Raw genomic sequence first — 27,882 nt, forward strand, 5'->3', positions numbered from 1 at the left:
CCAGTCAATACCTCTGACGGACGAGGTGAGGGACGAGATGGAATGGTGGCTCACCCACATGGAGGCGTGGAATGGTCAAGCGATCTTCGGTTCCGCCCCAGACATAGTCATCGAATCCAACGCCAGTTGCTCAGGCTAGGGAGCCCGGTGTGGAGAGTTCTCCACGGGTGGAGCCTGATCCACTCACGAACAACCCTTACACATCAACTGCCTGGAGTTGCTGGCAGGGTTGTTTGCGGTGTAATGCTGGACGAAGGACAGGGTCCAATCCTGCGTCCTTCTCTGCATGAAAAACATCTCTGCAGTCCGGTACATCAACCACCTAGGTGGCACCAAGTCTAGGATGTTGGCGAACCTGGCCAGGGACTTCTGGCACTTCTGCCTAGACAACTAGATTTCGGTGACGGCAGAATACCTTCCGGATCGGGAGAACGAGGTGGCCGATTGGCACTCTCGTCACCTCCTGGACGCCAGCATCTGCAAGCTGGACCCTCAAGTCTTCTCTCAGTTGTCGGAGAGATGAGGCCCCTTCTCGGTCGATCTCTTTGCATCAAGACTGGATCATCAGTTACCAGGAGAAATCAGTTGGCGGCCAGATCCTCAGGCGGAGGTGACGGATGCGTTCCTCCAGGACTGGCAGCATGAGCACGGCTATGCCTTCCCCCCGTTCTCCATGATCACACGAGTGTCGGCGTTGCTTCGCCGCCAACAGGCGGAGGTGGTGTTTTTCACACCCTGGTGGAGGTCTCAAGTTTGGTTTCCAGTTCTACTGGAACTTACTTGGGATTCTCCAATCCGACTCCCCCGCTTTCCTCATATTCTTCTCAATCCCGATCTCGTTCCCCATTGCCTGGTGGCGGAAGGGACATTGAGGATGATGGACTGGCAGATCTCCAGCATTGCAGGTCGCTCCCAGGCCTTTCGGGAAAGGCTGAGGACTTGCTCACCAAGGCATGGGAGGACAGCAAGACCAAGAGATATCGGTCAGCCTGGCGCTGATGGCGTAGTTGTTGTGTGCAACGGAGTGTCGATCCCGTGGGGGCGAATGTAGTCCACGTCCTTAATTTCCTGGCGAGTCTGGCGGAGGATGGTCTGGCTTACAGGTCAATAATACCTTCCGCTCCGTGATTTCTGCCAGACACCTAGTGGTGCAGGGCTCTCCGGTGGGTGAACACCCTTTAGTTTGCCGGCTGCTCAGAGGAATTAGACTCTCTCTGTCCCCGGAGCCTCGGTATTCCGCCCTTTGAGACGTGAACAGAGTGCTGAACCTTTTTCTTTCTTGGCAACTGTTAGAACTGGGGGTCTGTAGTTGGCAGAGGTAGGTACCTTTGACCAAATAGGGACCCTTTCTTCTAGACACTTTAGATAACCCCTGCTCACCCCCTTGGTAGCTTGGCACAAGCAGACAGGCTTATCCCAAAGGCAATGTGTAAAGCATTTGTACCAACACTCACAGTAACACAGTAAAAACACCACAACAAGGACACCACACCAGTTTAGAAAAATAAAATATCTGTATCTAAACTACACAAGACCAAAACGACAAAAATCCAACATAAAGATACTTAGTAGAGTGTCTTTAAAAAGGTTGTTGCAAAAATAAGCTTGTAGATGATAAATGCGACACTTAGTCTCAAAGTACCGGGGATGCGCAACGCAGAACAAACAAAAGGGTCGCAGAGAAGGCAATGCGTCAATTCTTCCTGCGCTCTGGTCACGATGCAACAATGCCTCGATGCTTTGCAACGATCCGGTGCGATGCGACAAAATGTTGTCTTTGATGCGATGCGACAACGTGGAGGTGATGTGTGCACGCCCGATGGCGAAATTGGTGGTTTCCTGAGTCGCGACAGGCCGTGCGACATGCTTCTCAAGTGATGCAGCAGCGCGCTTCCTCAGCGATGCAATGGCCCTGTGACACGCTTCTCTGGTGATGCAACAGCACCCTCTGTGTCGGCAGCATGCTTCGCCGGTGATGCAACGGCGAACAGCGGCAGCACGCTTCCTTGGTGATGCGACAGCCGCGGCTGCGACATGCTGCTCCCTCGTTGCATCGCGCTTCCAGCTCCCAACAGCAAAAAGGCCTCACACACAGTTACAGGCCCTCCTGGCAGGTTAGAACTCCCACAAACGAAGTTCAGGGAAGCTAGGGGTGAATTCCTTTTGTTCATGGGACTTCAGAAACAGGAGGCCAGCTCTTCTAAGACCCTTGGAGACTTTTCTTCAGATGGAAACAGCAAAGTCCTTCTTCAAGCAGGGAGAAACAGCACACAGCAAAGTCCCTTGGTTCTCTCCTCAGCAGAAACAGCAAACTGCAGGCCAACCCCAGACACACAGCAAGGGCAGTACTTCTCCTCAGTCTCTTCAGCTGTACTCTATGGCAACAGTTTCCTCTGGATCACAAAGTAGTGTAAAGTACAGGGGTTTCAGCTCTCATATTTATACCCCAAAAGTCTTTGTTCTCTATGTGTGAGGGGTGCTGGACCCAGTCCAAACCAGTTCTGGGTGCACTCTGCAAGTGCACAACTTCTTCCTTTGTTAGTGTGGGCCAGGGTCATCAGACACACCGCAGGAGGTGGAGCCAGCATTGTGGAAGGCAGACACAGCCCTATTCAGGCCCAGGTGCTACTCCTCCCACCACTCCAAATGCAGATCGACCTATACAGCCTAGTGCTGACTTACCCAGACTCCTGAAGCCACCCCAGCCCCTGTCACTCTCAAACCAGACAGTCAATCCACAAACAGGCAGAGGCACACAGAAAGGTTGAACAAGAAAACAGCCACTTTCTAAAAGTGCTATTTTAAAAACACAGAATTTAAAAAACATCCTTCCTAAAATATGTGTTATTAAATTCTGAGTTCAGGGATACCAGGCTCCAAGTTTCCATCTCACTCCTATGGGAAGATATGCTGGTAAGGTGTTACACAGCATTCTCCATTCTGTCCTATGGGCAAGATAGCCTTTCAAAAGTGAAAAAACGAAATTGGCAGTACTTCACTATCAAGACATGTTACATACACTAGTACATGTCCTACCTTTCACATGCACTGAACCCTTCCCAGGGGGGTACCTTGGGCCTACCATAGAGGTGTTCTATGTGTAAGAAAAGAAAAGGGTTAGGCCTGGCCAGTGGGTACACTGGCTAGGTCAACATGGCAGTTAAACTGCGCACAGGCAATGCAGTGGCAGGCCTCAGACATCTTCAGCGCTACTTATGTGGGTGGCACAATCAGTGCTGCAAGCCCACTAGTAGCATTTGAGTTACAAGCCTTGGCACACCTAGTGACCTTTACTAGGGCCTTACTGGTAAAACAAATATCCCAATTATGGATAACCAATTACAATAACAATTTACACAGAGAGCATATGCACTTTAGCGCTGATCTGCAGTGGTAAAGTGCCCAGAGTGCTATAGCTAACAACATTAGGTCAAGAAAAACAAAGGAGGAAGAAGCAAAACGTTTGGGGATAACCCTGCACAAAGGGTCATTTCCAACAGCAACCAAACAGGTTTCTGTCTCGTAAGGAAGTGACGGCCAAATTGGGAATGCTGTTGTGTGTGGTCTTGTGCAGGCGCGTCTCAGACATGAGGGCTTTAGACATATTAGCCAGAGTGTTCTCCCCAGAAGGGGTGTCATTCAGGGTAAGTAGAAGGACCAAGAGTTATACCAGGGTCATTTCGTACCCAGCGTTTCCAGACTCCCCGAAGCTCTTTGTGGTACAGTGCCTCCGTGCTCATGAATAATTGAGCGAGGAAACTCACCCTCTGGGTGAGAGGCAACTTCTCCTTGCACTACGTAATCCGTAAAAAGCAGTCTCGTCCCCGACCATCGCAAGATGGGTGTGTTGGGTTATGCAGGTGGCGGGGATTGATACTAAACAGTTTGGTGTTCACTGGGCGAGAAGAGCGATGGCCTCAAAGGCTTTTTCCCTAGGTGCGCGTTTGGAAAATCTGATGCGCGCAGCCGATTGGTCCTCTGACTCCACCTTTAAGAGGTTTTATTTCAAACCAGTACTGGAGGCGGCAAGGCTAGTAGTCGACAAGCTTTGAACTGGCATAATCTGAGCCTCCGGTCCTGACATAGAATTAAAATTTGCCTAGCTACAGTGCTGGTAAGTTTTAATTCCATTAAGGACATGGAGGCAAGGATCATCCCACCCAGTGACCTCTGAAGATGTGGACCCTCCCGGTTCTAATGCAAGTAAGCCATTCATGGGTCTTTAATACTGTGGTAAGGAGCGGATGAGGTTACTCAGATGTTGTTGTTTGCTTGTGTATGCTACAATTAGTTCCAGACCAGTCCTCTGACACTACCTATTTTGCAGGAAATGATGGTTCCAAACCAGAACCGTGAGATCTGATAGAGATGGTTTGGGTGAAGTAAGAGAAAGAGGAAACAGCGTGAAGGGACTATGCTGGCTGGATGGAGTGCAGACAGTGAGGAAGGACTCCTGTTGGAACTCTTTGCTTTCCCTATTGTTCATGGGAAATGTAGTTATCATGTTTAAAAGTATGCTGCTGTGAAAAATAAAGCGAAGGAAGAAGGCATAATCCTTGCCTCTGTGTCCTTAATAGAATTTAAATTTACCATGACTATAGCTAGCCAAATTTTCATTGTGCCCTCGTTTTTTTTGCTGCGATTATTATATCATCAATTGATTGCACCAAAACTGACTCTTGTGATAACTTTAAAAAATCCAAATCCTATCAAGAGCTTGGGAGAAGACAGGAGGACTCTGTACATCTTTGTGTATACCGGTTAGGAACGGGGTTTCTGGTTGACTAGAGTATGCTCCTAAGCTGGGCAGAACCCACCACTCTAGTCAGGGTAAGGGAGATACACACCCAAGATACCCCCTGCTCAACCTCTTGTTAGCTTGGCAGAGCAGTCAGGCTTATCCCATAGGCAATGTGTAAAGCGTTTGTGCAACAAATTCACAGCAGTAACACAATAAACACACCACAAAAGAGACTGCACACAGTATTATACAAAAATATGTTTCCGTATTGAATATAAACATAGACCAAAACCTACATAAACCAATAATCACTTTGCCAACTAGGCAATTGTCAAAACATCACAGTTGATGCAATAAGATAAAGATTGTATGTGCAGCACATGTCTTGAAAACACCATCACTGCACCTACAAATGCAAATCCTGAAATAATATTCATTATCATGATGATGCAAGTCAAAAACAACATATATGCTAATATCAGGGCATGAAAGTGGCAGATAGGTTCTAAAATACAGGAATAACCATATTAGTACCATGTAAGTCTAGACTTTAGCGTGCCTGCATTCATGCTTCAGGTTATACAGTAACTTCCTTTAGCCCCAGTAGAGTGCAGAAGCAGCTGCGCTCCTACTATAAAAAAATACAGTGATTACAACCGCTTTCCACTAATGCAGTCAGTTCCTAATGGGAGCCCCTGTGAAGGGTTTGCCCCGCAATGTCACAAAAGAACAGAAGTTCACCCAAGGTATGTCTGCCAAACCAGGTAGTGGGGGTGACGCCAGCAAACATCGTCTACTTCAGCACAGAGACCTCGCTCGGCCGTCCGCATGTATCCACAACAACGAAGCAACCCCAGGTTCTGGTGAGCCTGTGAACTTCTTGGGGCCTCACGGGTCACCACTAATGCTAGACGAGATGCCAAGAACAAAGCAGGGCCGCTTGTGAAGATGCACGGGACGGCAGTGTGGTTCCTTCGAGCTCCAGTGACCCGCTATACATGGTGTGGGGATGGGCCAGACTTCTGGAGGGCTACCGGTGGGCCTTACGGACGGCAATTCCTTGGAAGCGGCGGACTCACCAGAGGATCCCCGCTTCCCTGGGGACACGCTCGGTCCAGAAGTTACAGATAGCAGCAATGGGAGAGTATGCTCCCTGGCCGTTGGAGTGCAAGTCCGGCTTTCTGCGTCTCCAGCGGCAGAGGGAGCCACGTTAGGGGGTCTTCAGACAGGTGGCAGGGACAGAATCTGGGGAATAGTGCCTCAGCAGGCCACGTCTCCATCCGCACGTCTAGGGGTGCCCACTCTGGAATCCACAAAAATGCTTCAGGCAAACCCAGACCCGAGCAGACTGCTCGATCTGGATAGTGGTGCCAGACTTTAAATTATTTTGGGCAAAAGCGCTCCTCACACGCTGTTTTGCAGGACACAGGGCAGCCAGCATTCCCTGGAGAATACTCTCGGTGGGGCAACGCTGGGGCAGGCAGGCCAGCTCACAGGGTTACTTTGCAGTTTGGCAGCCCCTCCAGCAATCCACCAAGCAACAGGTTGGCACAACAAAGCAAGTAGCCCAAATGATGGTTTCTCTGGCAGCATCACAGTTCCTTCTCGCAAAGTGCAGTCTGTAGAGCCAGCAGCCTCTGGTTACAAGCCCCACGCGGTGTCTCAAATCATGGGGTCAAAGCCCCTGTACTTATACTCGAAATGTCTGATGTGGAGGAAGCTTCAACACAAATCTTTGAAGTGCACAACACCCCTATTCAATCCCAGCACTTGCTCCTGACATCAGTAGGGGGTAAACAAGCCCTACTGTGAGGGCAGGGCCCAGCCAATACAAATGTAATTGCGCCCCATCTCCCTCTCTCTCAGGCCAGAAAGACCATTTAGTATGCAGATGAATGAAGATGCAACCCTGTTTCACCCAACCCTCCCTGTGTGATGGCTGTCTGGAAAGTATGCACAAAGCGTAGCTGTCACTTGGCCTGAGACATGGATTGGAGTCAGGCTGCAAAGCACATAGAGTCATAAGCACATAGAAATGCCCACTTTCTAAAAGTTACTTCCAAGAGGGAAACACTAGGTTTTGTCCCCTGCTGCTGCACTGCTGAAATGAGGAGACTTTCCTCTGAAGTGAACCGTATTCCTCTCAGTGATCCATAGTACGCCATAGTAATCCAATAAAGTAATCCATGTACTCCCAACTTATTGAATCACTCTAGAGACAGCCTGATAGTGCTAGAATGTTTATTGCACATTTTCAAATATCATATGTCGCCAAATAAGCTTAAACATAGATACGTGCTTTTAACATTCCTTCGAGCCAGCACAGTAAAAGCCCAATGCATTTCGAACTCTCATGAGTTCTTCCTCAGGGGTACTGTAATAAATCAAAAAAGACTGTATAAACAATGAGTCCAGAGCACAAAGCATATACTGACTATAAATGTTAACATTAACGAAAACCTCTCCAAATCTTTACCCATAACCCACCCTCTGTTAAACGCCCAATAAACTCTAGCGTTAAATTAATCAAAGTGATCTGGAGTCCTCTCCTAACCCCTTATTCCTATAAACATCCTAAAAACAAAAATTATTTTACTATAATCCATTCTACTTAATTCCCAAGTGATCGTAACTATAAAACAAAGGCACGATATCGTAAAAATGCTCTCCCCTTTCCCCATGCTGTTCTGACATCTGTAAAAATACAGCGATGACCTCTTTACCTCGCTACTGAAGCCGGTAGCTCGAAATATACGTGTCTTATTGCGTGTGCAACAAAAAAAGAAAGAATCAACCTTCCGCCCACCAGAATCTTCTTTAAATCCTACTCGCACATGTGTGCCAAATGAACCCTTGATTAAACCCATAACCCCGTGACCTCCTCCATTCTCAGTGCTGGATCGTGCAAAAACTCACATTCCCATCAAACACTGCTACGGTGCTCAAAAGCTATAAGCCAAACTGAAAATAACTGCTTTCCAACTTTTCATAATCAGCAATGAATAAATGAATCTAAAACAATGTTACAAATACTTGCTGCATAGGCAACCTTATACAATAAATAAATGATAACATAATTTTTTTGACAGAGCTGTGTTTATCTCTAATAAATCTCCTCTTCAGTCATGTCATATATACAGTCCAAAGTTAATCCTGTTGTCAACAAACCGCTCGAGTTCATAAAATGTGATGCTGTCTCCGAGATGATTATCTTTTGATGGCCCAATTTTTTCAACATTAAATAAACCTGTGGGGTGCAACTCACGTTTGAGACGGAAATTGCGAAGCAAAAAAGTGAAATGGTGAGTGCACTCCTTCTCTTCTGTGATAATTACATTTTTGCTGTAACTGCAGGTAGATGCGTGCATGACAGCGCCGTGACCATCCCTTTTCACAGCTTCTCAAAAGATACTTCCAAGAGGGAAACACTAGGTTTTGTGATCCATAGTACTCCATAGTAATCCAATAAAGTAATCCATGTACTCCCAACTTATTGAATCACTCTAGAGACAGCCTGATAGTGCTAGAATGTTTATTGCGCATTTTCAAATATCATATGTCGCCAAATAAGCTTAAACATGGATACGTGCTTTTAACATTAGGAGAGGACTCCAGATCACTTTGATTAATTTAACGCTAGAGTTTACTGGGCGTTTAACAGAGGGTGGGTTATGGGTAAAGATTAGAAGAGGTTTTCGTTAATGTTAACATTTATAGTCAGTATATGCTATGTGCTCTGGACTCATTGTTTATACAGTCTTTTTTGATTTATTACAGTACCCCTGAGGAAGAACTCATGAGAGTTCGAAATGCATTGGGTTTTTACTGTGCTGGCTCGAAGGAATGTTAAAAGCACGTATCTATGTTTAAGCTTATTTGGCGACATATGATATTTGAAAATGCGCAATAAACATTCTAGCACCATCAGGCTGTCTCTAGAGTGATTCAATAAGTTGGGAGTACATGGATTACTTTATTGGATTACTATGGAGTACTATGGATCACTGAGAGGAATACGGTTCACTTCAGAGGAAAGTCTCCTCATTTCAGCAGTGCAGCAGCAGGGGACAAAACCTAGTGTTTCCCTCTTGGAAGTATCTTTTGAGAAGCTGTGAAAAGGGACGGCCACGGCGCTGTCATGCACGCATCTACCTGCAGTTACAGCAACAATGTAATTATCACAGAAGAGAAGGAGTGCACTCACCATTTCACTTTTTTTTTCACTTTCTAAAAGTGGAATTTCTACCATAGTAATGAAAAATCCATGAACACCAATGAGCAGGATTTATCACCACTATTCCAAACATACCAAACAGGGCCACGCTACTTCTTTCAGATCAGAAATTACCACTTACAGACATATCAGGGAATTCCCAATGCAAAGCTATGAGCAACACTCACTGTGGCGAAAAACAAAATAAGGTGTTTGTCACTACCAGGATATGCCACACAATAAAGGCATGTCTCCTACCTTTTACCTACACAGCAACCAGCCCATGGGGCTACCTAGGGACTACCTTGAGGGTGACCTATATGTAATAAAAGGGGTGTTTCAGGGTTGGCAAGTAACTTTAACTTCCAAGTCAATGTGGCAGTAAATTACGCACACAGGCCCTTCAATGGCAGAGGCCTGAGACAGTTTTGAAAGGCTACTTACTTCTGTGGGTGTCGCAAGCAGCGCTGCCGGCACACTTATAGCCTTTAATTTAAAGGCCCTGGGTATATGAGGTACCTCTGTACAAGGGACTAACAGGTAAATTAAATATGCCAAACAGGTGAAGCCAATCATACCATGTTTAAAGGAGAGAGCACATGCACTTTAGCAGTGGTAAAGTGCCCAGAGTCCGAAAGTCAACAAAAACAGGTCAGACAAAATACAGGAGGAAGGCAGAGAATTTGGGGATAACCCTGCAGAAAGGGCCAGGTCCAACAATACCCTTGTGGGATTCTTTTCCAAGCGAATATCTTATTTTTAAATCTGAACACAAAATGATAGTAGCTATCCTCATGTAGAAGAATGGAGAAAAATTTGGAACACAAATCACTGTGAACCACTCTGCACCTTTTCAAATCTGAAACAAATTACTGCTGAATTCGGTAGCACATGACAACATGGGACTACTATCTCTATGATTTTTCTCAAATCTTCAACTATTCTCCATTTGCAATTAATTTTTTTTCAAACCCATTATCTGTGAATTGCACGGACGCCCAAAAACGCCTTTTAAAGTGCCTTGTTCTACTACCATCTTTTCTATCACAGGTGCATTCTTTCTTCAACTTCACAAGAAAGTCTATATTGAGAAATAAGTGCATCCACTACTACTGGTTTCATGGTAATCTATATGGGTTTAGCACTTACTCTTTAGCCCAACATCTTTTCCAGTAAAATCCCGAACCTCCTTTTTACTGCATGTCTTAAATCTGGAGGTAATTCCTTATCTGTAAGAACTGGGAATATAACATTTCTGGGAATATAACATTTTTTACTTCTTGTAATTTCAGCTTGAAGTAAAAATCAGTATATTTTGTGTATGTTATGTAAACGCTCTGTGCACTATAAATTACACAATTCAATTTACATAATAGGTGACGACTCAAGAAAGTTACTGGACTGGTTACACTGGGGCACATGCATCAAGCCATTTTCTGTTCGCAAACGGGCCAATTCACAGAATCGGCCCATTTGCAAACGGAAAAAGGCCATTTCTAATGGATCAAAGGCTTGACATTCGCAATTCATGTAATCACAATTATTTGTGATTACCTAAATTGCGAATGCATTTAGGGAATCGCAATTTGCGATTCGCTAATGGCGATGCATGTAGCCTTTCCTAAATGCGAACTGTGCATTTAGGAAACGCTAATTACCATCAACTTCAAGTTGATGGTAATTTGTGCATGCTTTAAAAAATGCACAAAACTGCATTTTTCAAAGTGCCATGTGTGCTTTACATGTGCACACTTACCTTTTTTTGGGGGGTGCTTCAGGGGGGCCTTAGGACCCCGGGCACCCTTGGATTTGCATTCGCAATTTGTGATTACCAATTTAGTAAATCGCAGTTTGCGAATGCATTACCATTCATTCCGATGGGCCTGTAGGCCCATCGGAATGAATGTAGTCCCGTTCGCTAATAGCGATTTGCAATTTCCAAATCGCTATTAGCTAATGTTAATGAATCGCAAATTATTTTGCGATTTCTACATGCATAGCTTTTTGCAATTCCAAATTAGCGATTCGGTAAAAATCGCTATTTTAGAATCGCAAAACGTATGCTTGATGCATGTGCCATACTAATCACTAATTCATGTTCATTTTTGCCTGAACCTATTTTAACTAAAACATTTGCTGATAACTTGTTAACTGCTTGTTTATCTGAAATGCCTTCTACTTGGAATAGCTTTCCTGAGAGCTGTAGCTAAGGAACTTTCACTGGTCTAACTGTGGATCATGTAGAACCAGTAACAACCACAAATGATACAGTATGGCCATTAACTTCTCTGTTCTACAACTGGGTCACTCTGGTCTAAGATTGCACCAGGTATACAGTCCTCCTCCCTTCTCAGGCACAATTATTGTGGCTGACTCAGGCCTTGCAGAACTTCGAGGGTAACTGTAAACTGGGGATATGAATCACTAATCACTGACTGTCTCATTTGAGGTTGAACTGCATTTTTCGGAAATTGGAAATTTTTCGGAAAATCTATTATATTTTTCTACATCTGTAGAGGAACAGGTGGAGCTGTAGTCATTGTTCTGTAGAACTGCATTGTATTGTGCAGGTAGGGTTGGGTCAACTGACTTACGCATCCCATTCTGTGCCAATGGAATCATATTTTGTTCTGTAGAATTTGATTTTGAGGCATAATTTTAAATTCATTAGCATATAGCTTTACATTAAATCTACAATTTCTCTTCCAATGTCTTTCCTTGCCACATATCTGATAAGTACCAAATCTCACCATGCCATTGTCAGCATGGTTATTAAAATCCCAACCTCTACTTTGAGAACTTCCTCCACCACCTGGAGGACTTTGAAGCGGGACACCACCTCCTTGAGGTACCAATACTTGCCTTCCTTGCTGAAAACATTCAGTCTTTGCCACCATCAACTTTTCCCTTGTCAACTTCTTTTTAGAATCACAATAATCACTACAATATTTTGCATAAGTCAAATTTTTATCAAGTGACTTTGCTTGCTAGCACATCACACTCTGCTGAGGCGACGGACTCAACTACAGATGCAACCCAAGACTGAATTCGACACCAAACCTGGTATACCTTTCTTAATTTGATCTTCTATTCCACTGTACTGCCTGTAAATCTGCATCAATCTCACATGATATACAAGAACTGACTCATCTACATTTTGTGTCGCTCTCATAATTATCAGACAATCTACTTGTTTATCTGGAACCTTTCTGTGAAGGCTTGTAACTAGTTGGACTTCTACGTGGTTCTTCATCTAGCCACTTCCCTACCACCTTACTTTCAATTCACAAATTGTTCGGGATGATTGAAAACAATGTATCAAATTCTTCCCGCAACTCCTTTGACACAGTTACAATTCTTTCTACTTCCATATTCCATTTGTCAGGTTCTTCTCTACACTTTGGAAAATTGTTCGTAAAAGGTCATAAATCCCGTCTCCTCCATGTTACCTGAACATACGCTCCTCTAGGCATTTCCCTCAATCGAAACTCTCCTTCCACAGTGCTAACTCAGAGTCACTCATAACTCTACTTCTTTCATTCTTAAAAGGACTTTGAAATCCATTCAAGCCTGTACATTTCAACATTCTCCCCATGTCTAATTATTTCCACAATTCTTCTAAAATTCCTTCCCCACTGTTTATATGTCTCATATTTTCTGTTTGTTCAATCATTTATGGCTTACAGATTCTTTCTTTTTACAAATCTAATCCCATCTCATTCGCCACTATCTCATGTGCACAACAAGCATGCTTTCCTGCTTCTAATTTTAAATGCACGAATTCATCAAATCGTAATTTCAGATCCTTGTTTTAATCGACTTTTGAATCAATAGTTACATTTACTTATTGTATCATCATCCTGACCAACTGTTGTCCCTCTCTTTGGAAAAAATTCCAATACTGAAATTTCAATCTCTGCACCCAACTCCAGCCAACCGGTTTACAAGGTGTAGGAGTGGTGACAGCCAACAATCCATCTATCAATTCAGCCTCTTAATTACAATCACTCTTTTTCTTATGTTTAATTTCTTTTGATTTGTCCTTTATTGGACCATTGGCAGTCACAAGAAACTCTCCCACTTTTTCCAAAAACTTCAGTACACTACGCCTATTTCTGCAAATGCAACCTATTATTAATCCAATCAAGCACAGCCTGGCATTTAAACATTTTCTGTTATGCCTTTGAATCGCCTTTGAATGCTTGAAACTGTACAGGTCATGGCACCAATGAAGTGGCGGGGGTGGAGGGGGGAGTAACAGGACAAACAAAACGGAAGATGTACGGATTGGCTGGGGTAGTGCGGACCTGCAAACATGCACTCTTAAGGAGTGCGGATTAAAAATAAGAAAAAGTAGTTCTGTGAGTGGCAGCCAGTGGAAAGACAGTGGCGGCAGACACAGGAAATTGTACTTAGTCTAAACTCAATGGAAGAATTGAAGAGAAAGTGGAAGCAGCAGGAGGCCCTCACCAATTAAAAGCAGGAAAATTAGACTGACGTGGGAGCCAAGAAGTGGTAATTAACAGTAAGTATGGGATGGGCTCCAAGTCCGTTTTCACTGTTTTTAAAATTTACAATAGCTTTTGCTGACAGCGCATGTGCGCTGTAGGCGAATCCTAAAAAGGGCTATGATGCAGCCTGTGCTGACCACAGCAAAGCACTTTTTTTGCCATATTGCACAGCAGCCCAACCTCCTGTGCTTTCTGTTTAAAAAAGCATGAAGTGGGGCAAAACACGTGGGGGGAGGTGGGAGGGAGCAACAACAACAGACAGTGGGAGGGGAGAAGCAACATGAGGGAGGTGCAGGGGAAGAGGATTGGAGCAGCAACAAGGGGAGGGTGGAAAAGCAACACAAAGGAGGGTCAGGGGAGGCAGCAGTAATAACAGACAATGGGAAAAAGGGTTATGAGGAAATAAATAGTACCTCTATCACAGCACAGGTGCTATTTAAAATTGAATCAATCTGTGCTTGGTCCATGAACCACATAAAGGAAAGGAAGTGACTCTTGAAATACACTGGTTAAACAGGAGTCTGCAAAGAAAAGCAACAATGAAACCAACAAATGGTAAGTAATGGGCGGGCTCCAAGCCCTTTATTGCAAACCATGTGTCTCTCAAGTGAGAGGGCATGCAGCACATTCAGTCGCCGGCTCTACCTATAAATGAAGAAGAAAGAGCCCATATGAACAGTGTGATAGAGATCTCAACCAAGCCTGAGAGATGTTAAGCCAGTGCTTAATTTGAGCCGGTGGTTTCCAGTGCTCAGCACCGGCACTTTTCATGAACACTAGTTAAGGACACATTAATTTATGGGGAGATTGAGTGATTTTCCCAGAATCATAGGATGTTGAGCCGAGCAGTTGTCAGCTCTGGCCATTACGCCACATCCTCCCCCCACTTTCATGATTAATAGGTGGTTCTGTTTTAGATGGCGCTAAGAGAAGAAATGGGCTTCGAGCAAGCTGCCGCCTGTCGAGAGCCTTGGCACTTATTTTTTAGTTTTTATTTATAAATTAACCACTGTGGTAAACTTACACATATGTTTTGCTGGCTCTTAGTGGTAGTTCAGAGCAGGTGCAAAAGTGTAGTTCCATAGCTGGTGTCACTTAGTGATGCTAGCAGATGAAGATATAACCATTTAACAGTCTATGGTTCAAGGTTTAAAGCTGGACAAAAACACAGAACATAACCACCCTCCCAAAGGAAAAACATGACAGATTACCCCTGCAGAATTTTCAATAAGGTAAACGTTATTTTTCACAACTTGAAATAAACACAAGAAAAATGTTGGTTACAATTAAGCCTGTCTTATTAGAATCGCTGTTCACTAATTCCGACTAAATAAATACACTTGCAAAATAGCTTGGTATGTACATACATTAAAGAATCACAGACTATGAACACTACGAGCACCATGACAAAGTGCTCATGATGGTATCTTCCTCCAGAGGGGAGCCTCTGCTCGTCCTCAAATGTAAATGTGGATACACCCCATGGTTAAAAACTTGCACCATACGAGCAATCACAGCACAGGGAGATAACAGCGTTCAGAAACTACATGGCAACTTAAATAGAAAATATTGTTTGCTCAATTAATAGTCAATGTGCAGTGAAGTTCAGAGTGAGCTGACCAAAAGTCTGCATGTGTGGGTAGTGCCTCTAAAGTAAACAAGTCCCACGGTAAGCATACAGTACATTAATATCAAAATTTCAGTTCGTGTAATTGGTAAAATCACGTGTTGAACTTCACAGAATGATCGGCATTGACATTTTCTTTCCAGTTTATTCGCAGTGGCATTTGAAACGTAAAATCAAAATGTTAATACAATACAGGTAGGTGGTTTGGTAAGTAAAAGTTGGCTGGAATTTTGTGGTGGTCTGTAGTAGGTAAGGTGACGTGACGTTGTCATGAGTAGGTAGAATGGAGATTGTTCCCAAGGTTCTGGCAGTGACTGGTGTGTCAGTTGCTGTGAGGATGTTAGGAGGCGAAGGCCATACTTGGGGGTGGTGATAGTGGGCGTTTAAAGACACAATAAAAGTTATCTTCATCTTCAACAGTTGACTAGGACTACTTGCATCATATTGACGATTTCTGTAGCCCCTGTGCCCACCCACTCTGCAAGCACAGACATTCAGCTGGTTCCTGGGCCGATCCTCGGACCAATCTGAGGAGTCTGTTTGGATTATTTTGCGCACCTTGTGCTGAGTGTACTTCTGCAGGTGGACTGATCTGTAAGTACTTTGTTTGCCTTTTGGGCAAGTTTACACCCTGAAAGACCTTAGAGGAACTTGGCAGCATTTCCAGCAACCCCTGATGATTTTTCTTTGCTCTCTAATACTGCTGCTCTGTACTGATGAAGGGCTCAACCCAGAAACACATGTCTAGAGATATACAGCAATGTCTGCACCAAATTTGGTTAAAACCTCCAGCGAATTTTAAAGTAAGCATGAACGGTGTACTGCATTTATCGGGATGCAAAGGGGCGAACTGTGCTGGGATGTGAGGCAGTGTGCTCCTAACCCTCATTATGTACGTAGGAGGGCAGAAAGAAAACCTCCCATTCAATGTTATAGGTGTGGCTCAAAGACTCACATTGGCAACAATCCCAGTTGCCCCCATTGGGATGACACTGCATGTTGTGTAGAAAAGTTGGTCATTTCCAAGTTATGTGCAGAAGTAATAAAACACCCATTAGAGTGCACAGTGAAGAACTTGCCGAGGGGTCAGCATTACAGAAGATGGGTAATGTACTCTTAACAGTAGAGTGTAATTCCATAACAGATTCTGAACTTATGAAGGGACCTGTGATGGAAGCCAAAATTGCTGACTTTCCCTTGCACGTCATGGCAGACTCAGTCTCGCTCATATCTATAGTGAGAGTCTGTGCTTCCCTGATTACAATATTATCATCTCGGCATATGCAGATGATACGTTAATATATGTTCGTAACCCTGAGAGAACCCTCTCACCTATACTCAGGGAAGTGGTGCGTTTCGGGGGTCTCTCGGTATTCAGCGTTAATTGGGACAAATACATCCTTTTTTCACCCACCCCTGCTATGACACCGATCACCTTGGAATACCCCCTACGCTGGATGACGGAGAACGTCCGGTATTTGGGTATACATATTCACAACAATCCAACTACAGTCCTATCGGACAATTACGGGAAAGCAACGCAACACTTAGAAGACGACGTGGAACGCTGGATCAAGGTGCACTGTCGTTAATGGGGCGCACTACCATCATGAAGATGGTAGTGCTTCCCAGATTTTTATTCTTGTTCAAAAATATCTCAATGTTCCTACCGCGATCGTAGTTTGCCACATTGCGATCCCTGATGATTAGGTTGGCAAACAGCCGAGGGCGCAATGTGAGATCCTCACTTTGCCATACGATATGGGGGGCCTAAATGTGCAGGATTTAGAGTTATTACAGAGCAGCGCAGGGCACTTTCGCGTATTTTATTGCCTTAATTGCCCAGATGACTTGCCACATTTATTCATTGAAAGAGGCGCAGTGGATCCTAATACGCTCCATCAGAAATTATTTCGCGTTCCCGGAAAGGCGTCAAAGTATTTTTGATTCTTTGTACACCACAATGTAGGTCTGGAACTTATTAGGTGAGGAAATGCAAGAGCCCCCAGCCACGCCGGCACTTTCCTCCCTGATACAATCAGACAGCCCTGCTAAACTGGTAACAAACATTTACACCTTTGCACAAGAGTCACGTAGACCGGGCATGACACAGGCATGAATTGAATGGCAAAAGATGCATTGCTGAATGGGCGGCATAGACTGATACATTTTAAATATGTCAATCAATCGAGTATACTATACACCAGAGGCTTTACAGGTATGGGTTATGTGACACAGCGGAATGCCAACTCTGTAAGGAGCGCAAGGCTGGTTTTCCACATGTTGCTTGATATTGCCAGAGTGTAAATGAGTTTGGGGAGCCAGACTTCCGGGAGCTGGGGGTCATCACAAGCCCTAGAGATGGACCTGTTACTGGCCCTGCTAGGATATGACAAAGGAGTAGATAAAGCGGATAGAAGATTAGTAGTCATTGGTTTGCTGTTGGCCAAACGCAGAGTGGCGATGCGGTGGGCTAGGGGTTCAGTTCTCACTTTTGTGGACTGGCATGCTGATATAGTATACTGCAACACACAGTCAGATGTATATAGCGAACTACTCCCTCCTCAGAGTTGTCCCAAGACTCACTTTGGCCCATACCATACATATTTCGTAGGTAAGAAAACGGGGGAAACAAAGGGAGACCTGTCCCACATGGAATGGGAGTGGACAGGGCCTCATGGGAATGCAGAGAGCAGTGGACTTTAGAGGACGGAAGGGCCGGTGTGACTACTGCTACTGAAATCAGACCACAGCAGACATGTCATAAGGTTGTGTAAGCAAGATCCACATTGCTTGTGCGACCACCACCATGTACGCATGTGTCAAGATGCTTGTGAAGACTATTGCGTAACTGCATACTCCCGCAATTGGTGTACCATATCGGGTTGCGATGAAAGAACATGTACATATACGTCATGCTGAATTCAGTCAGCTTTGGTGTATATCATATTTCACTACTAATGAAAATACAAAAAATAAAGTAACTATAGTGAGAGTTTCTATGTTTTTTTGATGGCTAGGGTAACAATGTAAAGGTAATTCCCACCCACATCAATTCTAAGGTTGTTGGTGAAATGAACACTGATATGGTTGGCTACTTTCATGCCAAGGTGGAGTGCTTGGGTAGATTCACAATCACCAAAGTCTATGTTACGGTCATAGGAAAGAACATCATTGGGTGGAAAGATGTACCGACTGGTGCCTGGTTCTGAAGATCCCATAAGAGTAGGAGAGTGGAATGACACAAGCTTTAATGAACAAGTTACCAGTTTGGAGACAGTACCCCAAGACATTGAACTTATTCGCAGAAAGTTTTTGGATGTGTTTCAGGAGAGAGTGGGTTTTGTTAAAGGTTTTAAGCACCACAGTAAGCTTAAACCAGATACTAAAATGCGTAGTGTGCCTCTTAGTATAAGTGAGGATTTGAAAAAGACTCTTCAAAAATTGTGTTCACAAGGTATCATTAAACCAGCTGAATCCTCCCAATGGGTTTTTCCCATAGTCGTCGCTAAAAAAAAGACAGGGGAATTGAGTTTGTGTGCCTACTTACGTACATTAAACAAGAATATTAGGATTGATTGTCATCCTATACCCAAGATTCAAGACTTGTTAGCAAATTTAGGGAAAGCGGTATTTTTTTCACAGATAGATTTATGTTCTGCATCTCACCAGATTGCCCTGATGCCAGCTTCAAGGGAACTCACCACATTTGTCACACCTTTTTTTTGGGGGGGGGCTTTGAGTATAAGGATTCCATTTGAGAATCCGTCAGCAGCAAGAGTGTTCCAAAAGCTTATGGATAAATTGTTTGGTGATATCTAGGGGCTACAAGCTTATCAGGATGCCATCCTGGTTTTTGAGAAAGACATACAGACCCATAATGGCATTTTGGATAAAGTGTTGCGCAACGTATTGAAAACTGGTATGACAATTAGATGGAACAAGTGCCAATTTGGTGTACAAAAGTTGGAATATGTAGGCCATACCATATCCTTATAAAAGCCATACAGGAAGCTAATGCACCCAATGATATGGATGGTCTTAGGTCATTTCTTGGTCTTGACACGTATTATGCTCATATTGTCCAGGCTTACTCTCGGAAGGTGAAACCCTTAAGAATGCTTTTGAGAAAAGAAGTGAAGTTTGTTTGAACTTAAGAGTTGGAAAAGGTGTTTAGTGAGGTAAAATGGATTGTAGTTGAGGCTCCTGCTTTGAAACCTTTCAGGGCTGTGTGTAAATGCATAATCACTGTTGATGACAGGTTAACTGGTCTTGGAGCAGTTTTGAGTCTGTGGGTCAAAGGGAAACAACAAACCATTGGATTTGTGTCCAGGACACTTAACCTGTCAGAACGGTGCTACAAGCTTGTGTTGATGTGCACGCACCCAGTGAGTGGTACAGAGACCTGAGAAGACATTTGGCAGCATTTCCAGTTCCCCAAAAACAACTTGCTGCTCTCTACTCATGAAGGAATGAATCCAGAAACACGCATCTAGAGTTACATAGCGCAAACTGTACAAAGAAGGGTAAAAAATTAAAGACTGCTACTGAAGTAAATGTTATCATGCACTGCATTTACCATGATGTATTGGGGCAAATTGAGTGCTGGGATGTGAGGCAGTGTGCTCCCACCCTCCTCCTGTTTTAAAAAGCAACAAAGGACAGTTGGAGATGGCTACAGGGGAGGCAATCAACAAAGGGAAAAGCAGTGAGGTGGGAGATCTGTGGATGTGGCATACCACAAGGAGAGGGGGCAAGCACCGACAGGACACGGGTGGTAGGGGGGAACAAGGCAAGCATCAATTAATGCGGGCGGGATGGGTGGGCAACGACAGCCTGTAAAACGATGCACTCTGATGGAGTGCTACTCAAAAAGATACAAAGTACCTCTGCAGTAGCGCACGCACAGACAGGAAGCAGTACTTGGTCAAGCCTCCATAGCAAGTACACACACAAATCCCAAGGAGTAAGCTGGAGGAAGAGGCTCTGTCCAATAAGAAGCAAGGAAACAAGAGCGATGTGGGAGCATTCCAATGGCATCTAAAGTTAAGGAATGGTCGGGCTCTAATACCCTTTTAAGATTTAATTTTTCATTACAAGAGATTTCGCAAGCAGAGGGCTGTGCAGGCGATACCTAAAAAGGGACCCGCACAGAGCGCAGATGCAACACAAATTAATCAGTCAGAAATGAAGACAAGTGCCCTTATCTTGAAAAACCAGGAGCAACTACTTTGTCTGACAGCTGTTCTGTAGTGAGGGTAGTTGGTATCACGCGCCATGTTAGATTGTTAGGCGCGTGATGCCTGACATATGTGTTCATGCTTTGTGTACTTTCAAATAGGGGCTCGGGGCATGGCGTTCTGCTGGAAGGACATTCGAGCGGCATTAATCAGTTGCCGTTCGGACGTCTGACCAGGAGGACGCTACTTGTCACGGGTGGAGTGAATCCAGATATCTAATAAAAGGATTATCTTACTCTGGAGTTCTTTTGAAGCTCATTTCATGTTCCCCTCTGCAGAAAAGGGCTCAGGCAATGAAACAGGAAATATTCCTGACCAAAGTAGTGTAAATCAAGTCTACAGCCGAATATTGAATGGTAAGCTGCTATAGTGTTGTTACAGTCCAGTAAGAATGCTCAAATCTGAGATGTCCTAAAACAAGACAGGGGGAAGCACAGGCCACAAGAAACCAATTACCTCTTTATATTTTTATTTATTTTGTCTTTTCAAACTAATGAACAAGCAATTGGTTTGTTCACAGTTAAAATGAAATCAGATCTGCTTTATGCAAAAAAAAGTTCAATTGTCATACCAATACTTAGGCATAGCACCGCCCTGGCTCTAGCATATGGCAAAGGGACCTCATACAGGTAATGTATGAGAAAGAACATTGCCAACTCTATAAACATGATCAGCAATAACTTGCCCGTAGGTAGAAACAATTATTAAAATGAGGATTGTCGCCAGCTTTGACATTCAGTGAGGAACTTGCTCCAATTTCTGAGGAATAAACAAATCACCAGCACGGTTTAGCATGTTGATTTGTAAGGATATTTCCACCTAGTGCTAAGCACTTTTTTGGGCCTGACCTAGTTTCACAAGCCTCATGTAAGCAACAAAATTCACAATGAAAAGCACACGTTATAGACATAGAGAGGCTTTGAATGAACCCTTTTCATCCACTGGTTTAACTGTCATTTGCATTTTGCTTCTGTGCATTGCAGCACAGAGCAACGGGTTAGCACATTTCAGCTATGAGTTCTTGTGCACTGTGAATGATGCATTTGCCTGATCAAATGAGTTCAAGCTACTCTCCCATGCCTACAAAGCTATCCATAATATCAGTCCAGCTTACCTCAACTTCTACCAACCCGCCAGACACCTTTGATCTGCATCCCAGGCAAGAGCACACCTCCCTTGCATCAAGAAGACCAGAAGCGGAGGATGCTGCTTCTCATACCTCACAACCAAGAACTGGAACGACCTTCCGAAACACCTCAGAGCCTCCACCTTCCTCATGAAATTCCAAATGAACCTCAATACATGGCTTCCAGATGAAACAAACATGATTTCCCCTCCCCATTGAGGCCTGCCCTTCTCAGTGCCTGGGTACCCTTACAGGGGATTAGCTGCGCTTTACAAATTAACAAAACACATTCACCAAATTCTGTGCTAGGACCGGTGTTCCAATACTTTAATATGCCAATGTTTTTGTCTTTCACATCTTTAGCATTATTATTATTTCACCATGTGAGTTTAAACAGTATCTTCAGGTTACGGTAATTCAAAGCCAACAGCACATTTTGTGTGCAGCAATAAGAATCAAATTTCCCCTAATGCAATAAAACACAAATGGGTGTCTATGTCCAAAGTGAAGTTCCCTACTAGGGTGCACCAGGACTCTTAAAACTATGTGCAAAAGTTATTTTTTAATTTACACATTCTTTTGCTAGAACCTATTTAGAGGCTAAATTGTATGTTGCATAACAAAGAAATTGTGGCACAAATCTCAGCTTTCTCACTTGACTAAATTGTGTGATTCAAGGCAAATCTGATTATCTCACAGTGTGTTTTTTTCGTTGCCATTTTGAAAGAACCACCTTAGAGTAACTAAGTTAAGGATGTGCGCTCTACAAACAAACTCATTTATATATGGCTTAGCAGGCAATAGTGATGTTTCACATATGACATTGGACACACACATCCCACATCACAAAACTATTTATTGGTTTACTGATGACAATATTGTCAGAGTATTGGGGTTTTCTTGAACAATTCTAATTTCCTGTTTAAAACAATTAGTTTTCATAATCTCCCTAAAAACGAAATAATAATGTTAAAGAAATAAAAAAAATTAAGACATGTTGTTGGAACTGGGGTCACCAATTCCGACACGGTAGCTTGGCGCGAGGCAGGAAGGCAATGTGTAAAGAAGTGGTGCAGCATACACTCACACTGACCCAGGAATACGCACGCAATGAAGAGACACCACACCAGGCTGGTTTATAAAACAAGACTCTTTATCTCCTTTTGGTTCAGGTAGGTAACGCTTGGCTCCCACCTAAAACAGGGAAACCCGTTCTCACAACCATAGGTCAATGCAGGTAACACTTCTTAGGCATAAATTCATTTCAGGGAGCAACATCGGCAACATTTCCTGTATGCACAGTCATGAAATGCAACACTTTGTGGGTAGGTATACAGCATCAGCGACATCTCCTAGGCAGGTGGATAATAAATGCAAGATTCCTTATATAACATCAATACAGGCGACATCACTTTTGCGCATCTTCAATAAGGGCAACACTTCCTATGCGCAGATTCAAGGCAAGTGAATATTCCCTAACACCTGTGAAATCCGGGTAACCACTTTATGGTTGGTCTCAATTCTATGCAGGTGTGGTACCAACATCTACAACTTATCTTCTGCGGCAGGAGCTCCCTTTAAGTACCCAGCCCTCCTCCACATGTTAATAACAGGCAGCCGGGCCTACTGGGGGGGTACATAGGAATTGAAGCCCAGTCTAATGCGCCAGGCGGTTAGCAGATCCAGTCTAAATTCACATCTGCCGCAGTTCACAATCCCCAGGCAGAGGCTCATGGCAGGTCCCCCAGGACACAACAGCAGGGGGCGTGGAAGGAGCCTCGGCGGGGCGTAGGCCCCCGTTCCCCCTCGCACTCACCAGCTTAGCCGAGGACGATGGCACCGCAGAAGTCGGGCGGTGCTGTGCCTAGTCTCCGGGTGACGCCCCCTCTCCAGGCAGCCCACTTCTCCTTCCCTCGGGGCGCTCTCCTGGAGGGGGCGGCGAGTTTCTTTACCGTCCGCGGGGCTCTCGAAGGCGGGGGAGCTAGGCTGGGGGCTTCCACCCGCAGCGCAGCCCCTCCGGCAAAGATCTGGACGGGCTCCGGGTCTACCGGTTCTCTTCACGGCCCGGGAGCCGATGGGAGCGTGGCTCACCGGGGGCGCGGCCTGTGACGCCGCCGGCACCCCGGTTGCCCCGCAACGCTTCTCGAGCACTCCCCAGGCCTAGCGCGGCCTACACAGCACCCGCAGCGACCCTCCCCTCGCTTTGGGGGTCGCAGCGGTACAAAGGATACGCAATCTTCTCCTTGGGCCGCCTGGGGCACACAGCGCTTCTGACTTCGCGGTGCCTGGGCCACGGCGGTGATCTTGGACGCGGCGCTTCTCCTGGTCAAAGCGTTTGCAGGCGGATGCCCGGCCAGCGGCGGTGAGACCCCCACGCCAGCGCTTCTCTGCTCTGCAGCGCGGGGGGGATTGGGTGATCTTGGGCACAGGGCGCGTGCTGTTGCTCCGGTTCTGGGTCCACAGCGCTGCTCTGCACTAGCGCTCGAAATCAGGGGCAGTTCCTTCAGTATTAGGCTTGAAAGTCACAGCGCGCCGGGGGGCCCAGTTCTATCCATATAGCGCTTGGCCGTCACAGCGCTTTACCTGGTTATCCCCCAGTAGCAGCAGCGCTCACAGGGTCCTCAGCGCTTAGAGAGGATGGCGGGTCGCAGGTTTACAGTGCTAGTTGACAGCAGGACTCTAGTTGCAGTTACTTGGGGGAAGGGTGGGAGTTGAGTTGGCAGGCACAGGAGGTAGACCGGTTCTCTGCAGCACACTGGAGTTGGTCTCCTGGGTTTCCCCCTCACGGGGCAAGGTCAGCAGGCTGGCAGAGTCCCTCAGCTATCTTGGGTAAAGCAGGGCCTAAGCTCAGTCAGTCTCAGTAGTTTAGGTTCCCCCCAGGCCCAACCGCCTATACTCTGGCAGAGGTTCCCCCAGGTCCAGCGGTGCCCCAACTAACTAGTCAGGTTTCCCTCCTTTCCTCTTATACCCCTAGGTCAGGTGACCCTCCTGAAGAGCGGCAAAGCATAACTCCTCCCTGGGCTGGAAGGTTCCAGGAACTTCTACATGTCTGTCTATGGGACAACAAGGCGGGACGGCAAAGATACAGTAGCACTATGTCCCAGCCTGCTCCTGACTACTGGTGCGTGTGTGTTCAATGGCCACTCCGCAGTAGCAGGGGCCTGTGGCAGCCATGTTATTAGGAGAGAGCACCTGCACCTCACCACTGTTTGGCACTGGTAAGGCGCCCAGAGGCCTAGGTCCAACAAAAAGACGGTGGCAAAAAATGAGGCGCAAAGGGAAAAAAACGGGGTAAGACCACCCTAGGGCTGACAGGTCTAACGCGCATCCCCCCCAGCCGGAAGTGGGGAGAGCTACCCAACCTCTAGGGAGTTCTCATCACTAAGGCGGAAGAACCGAGAGAGACCGTCAGCGTTGGCGTGGTCTACTCCGGGCCGATGTTCCACCCTAAAGTCCATACCCTGGAGGGAAATGGACCACTTCAGCAATTTGGGGTTTTTGCATCTCATCTGCATGAGCCAGCGAAGGGGTTGGTGGTCGGTCTGATTAAGGAAGTGAGAGCCAAAGAGGTATGGCCTCAGCTTCTTCAGGGCCCAAACCACAGCGAAATCTTCGCGTTCAATAGTACTCCACCACTGTTCCCTGGGGAGTAGCCTTCGAGAGATAAAGGCCACTGGCTGGTCTTGGCCTTCCTCATTCAGTTGAGAGAGAACAGCTCCAATGCCATGCTCAGAGGTGTCTGCCTGCACAATGAATTCTTTCCCAAAGTCCGGAGTCCTAAGCACCGGAGCAGTGCACATCGCGTGCTTGAGGGTGTCGAAAGCTTCTTGATAGGCAGCTGTCCAAATGACTTTGCGTGGTTGCTTCTTGGATGTCAGTTCATTCGGGGGGGCCACGATGGTTCCATAGCCCTTGACACACCGGCGGTAGTAACCCGTGAGGCCGAGGAAAGCCCGGACCTCCGTTTGGGTTTTGGGGGGCTCCCAGGCCAAGATGGTCTCGATTTTGGCCTGGAGGGGTTGCACCTTACCCCCGCCCACCAGGTGTCCCAGGTAGACGACAGATCCCTGTCCAATCTGGCACTTGCTGGCCTTGATGGTTAGGTCAACCCGCTGTAGAGCCTGCAGCACCACCTGGAGATGCTCCAGATGGTCCTCCCAGCTGCTGCTGAAGACAGCTATGTCATCCAGGTGGGCAGCCAAGAAGGCCTCTAGGCCAGAAAGTACCTGGTAGACCAACCGCTGGAAAGTGGCCGGAGCATTTTTCAGCCCGAAGGGCATCCTTTGGAATTGGAAGTGGCCCTCGGGGGTGGAGAATGCAGTCTTCTCCTTCGCTCCGTCTGCCATAGCAATCTGCCAATACCCTGACGTCAGGTCAATCGTACTCAAGTACCGAGCTGCTCCCAGTCGGTCAATGAGCTCATCAGCCCGAGGGATCGGGTGAGCATCCGTCTTGGTCAGAGTTCAAACCACGGTAGTCCACACAGCACCGAAGTTCTGGTGTGGTGCCCGGTGGGGACGCTTTCGGCACCAACACCACCGGACTAGCCCAAGGGCTGCTGGAAGGCTCAATCACCCCCAGCTCCAACATCTTGGCAACCTCACTCTGGATACTGGTCTTGACTTTGTCCGACAGTCGGTAAGACTTCTTTTTTTACTGGGGGGCTGTCCCCGGTGTCCACATCATGGGTACACAGGTGCGTGATCCCAGGAGGGAGGAAGAACAACGAGGAGTACTGCTCCAATACCTGGCGGCAGTCCCTTTGTTGCTCAGGGGTCAAGGACGGGGAGAGGACCACTCCCTCCACCGATCCATCCTTCTCTTGGGCCGCCAGAAGGTCCAGAAGAGGCTCGCGGTCTTCCTCTTCGCTCCCATTCGTCACCATAAGGACAGCAAGCTCTGATCGCTCAGGGTGCGGCTTCAGGCGGTTGATGTGGAACACCCAATGGGGTTGTCGGGGGGTCTTGAGATCTACTACGTAAGTGGTCTGGCCTCTTTTCTACAAAATTTCATATGGTCCAGTCCACCGGTCCTGGAGGGCGCTAAGCTCTCCGGGCTCCATGACCCACACCTTCTGTCCAGCATCCAACTCCACCATCCGAGCATTCCGGTCGTACCACTCCTTCATGACGGCTTGACTGGCCTCCAGATTGTCTGAGGCTTCCTTCCACAGCTCAGCCATCTGGCTGCGGAATGCCAGCATGTAGCTGACCACATCACGGGGAAAATTCTTCTAAGAAGACTTCTCCCACCCTCCTTCACAAGACTGAGGGGCCCCTAACGGGGTGTCCATGAAGCAACTCAAAGGGGCTGAAACCGACCCCCTTCTGCGGCACCTCACGGTAGGAGAATAGCAGACAGGGTAATAGGACGTCCCACTTCCGTCTCAAGTCCTCTGGCAGGCTCCAGATCATCCCCTTCAGGGTCTTGTTGAAGCGCTCTACGAGCCCGTTAGTCTGGGGTTGGTAAGAAGTGGAGAACCGGTAGGTCACTCCGCACTCCTTCCACATGGCCTGCATGTAGGCCGACATGAAATTCGTGCCCCTATATGACACCACGACCTTGGGGAATCCCACTCGGGTAAAAATCCCCATCAAGGCCCACGCCACCGCAGGTGCAGTGATGGTCCTCAGAGGGATTGCCTCCAGGTACCGGGTGGCGTGGTCCACCAGCACCAAGATGAACCGGTGTCACGAAGAAGTCGGCGGGTCCATTGGCCCGACAATATCAATGCCTACCCGCTTAAAAGGGGTACCGACAACCGGGAGCGGTTCCAAGGGGACCTTCATCTTAGTCCCAGTCTTGCCACTCGCCTGACAAGTCATACAGGTCTTACAAAAGGTGTCAGAGGCAACTCGCATTCTGGGCCAGTAAAAGTGTGGGACCAAACGAGCAAATTTCTTATCCTGGCCCAGGTGTCCCGCCAGCGGTATCTCATGTGCCAATTCCAGCAGGAAGGCTCGGTAGCATTGGGGGACCACTAAGGCCCTTGATGACCCATGCACCGGAGCCTTAGGCTCACTGTAGAGGAGGCCATCCTCCCAGTAAATATGGTAATTACCGGTTTCCTTACCAGTTGCTTGGGCTTCGGCCTGCTGCCGCAAGCCTTCAAGCGTGGAGCACTCTCTCTGCGCCCGACAAAATTCCTCCTGGGTAGGCACTCCTTCCACCTGCCACTCTGCAGGGGTTGGCAGGTCCCCCAGGGGAACAACATCCCCCTCCGCGGACTCCGGGGTCACCTCCCCGGGCTCCCCATCCATCTCGCAGGGTAGGGTGTATCCTCCAAGACAGCTTCTTGTCCAGCAGTGGGCTGGACCATTGTTCCAGACTCCAACACAGGTTGAGTTCCTGGCCGGGCATCCATGGACCGCGTGACTACGCAGGTCCACCCTGGTAATCCCAGCATCTCAGCGTGGGCGTTGAA

General features: G+C 46.5%; 1 protein-coding gene and 1 long non-coding RNA gene across 8 annotated transcripts in view; one reads left to right on the top strand and one right to left on the bottom strand.

Moving 5' to 3' along the window:
* LOC146857941 (uncharacterized) overlaps nucleotides 1-4,540 on the top strand; it is a 145,419-nt gene extending 140,879 nt beyond the window's left edge. Inside the window, exon 3 of the long non-coding RNA XR_014979970.1 lies at nucleotides 4,328-4,540. This is a non-coding gene — a long non-coding RNA (uncharacterized LOC146857941). The remainder of the gene's footprint in view (nucleotides 1-4,327) is intronic.
* Nucleotides 1-27,882, bottom strand: part of FTCDNL1 (formiminotransferase cyclodeaminase N-terminal like) — a 277,966-nt gene that overhangs the window by 246,965 nt on the left and 3,119 nt on the right. The window contains exon 2 of one of the 7 annotated variants that reach the window (XM_085648683.1): nucleotides 13,879-13,986. The exons of the other annotated variants lie outside the window; for them this stretch is intronic. The gene's annotated coding sequence lies outside the window, so the exon portion shown is untranslated. The remainder of the gene's footprint in view (nucleotides 1-13,878; nucleotides 13,987-27,882) is intronic. 7 annotated transcript variants of the gene reach the window in all.

This window comes from Triturus cristatus, chromosome 3_2, assembly GCF_964204655.1.
Source record: "Triturus cristatus chromosome 3_2, aTriCri1.1, whole genome shotgun sequence".
In the NCBI taxonomy this organism is placed as follows: domain Eukaryota; kingdom Metazoa; phylum Chordata; class Amphibia; order Caudata; family Salamandridae; genus Triturus; species Triturus cristatus.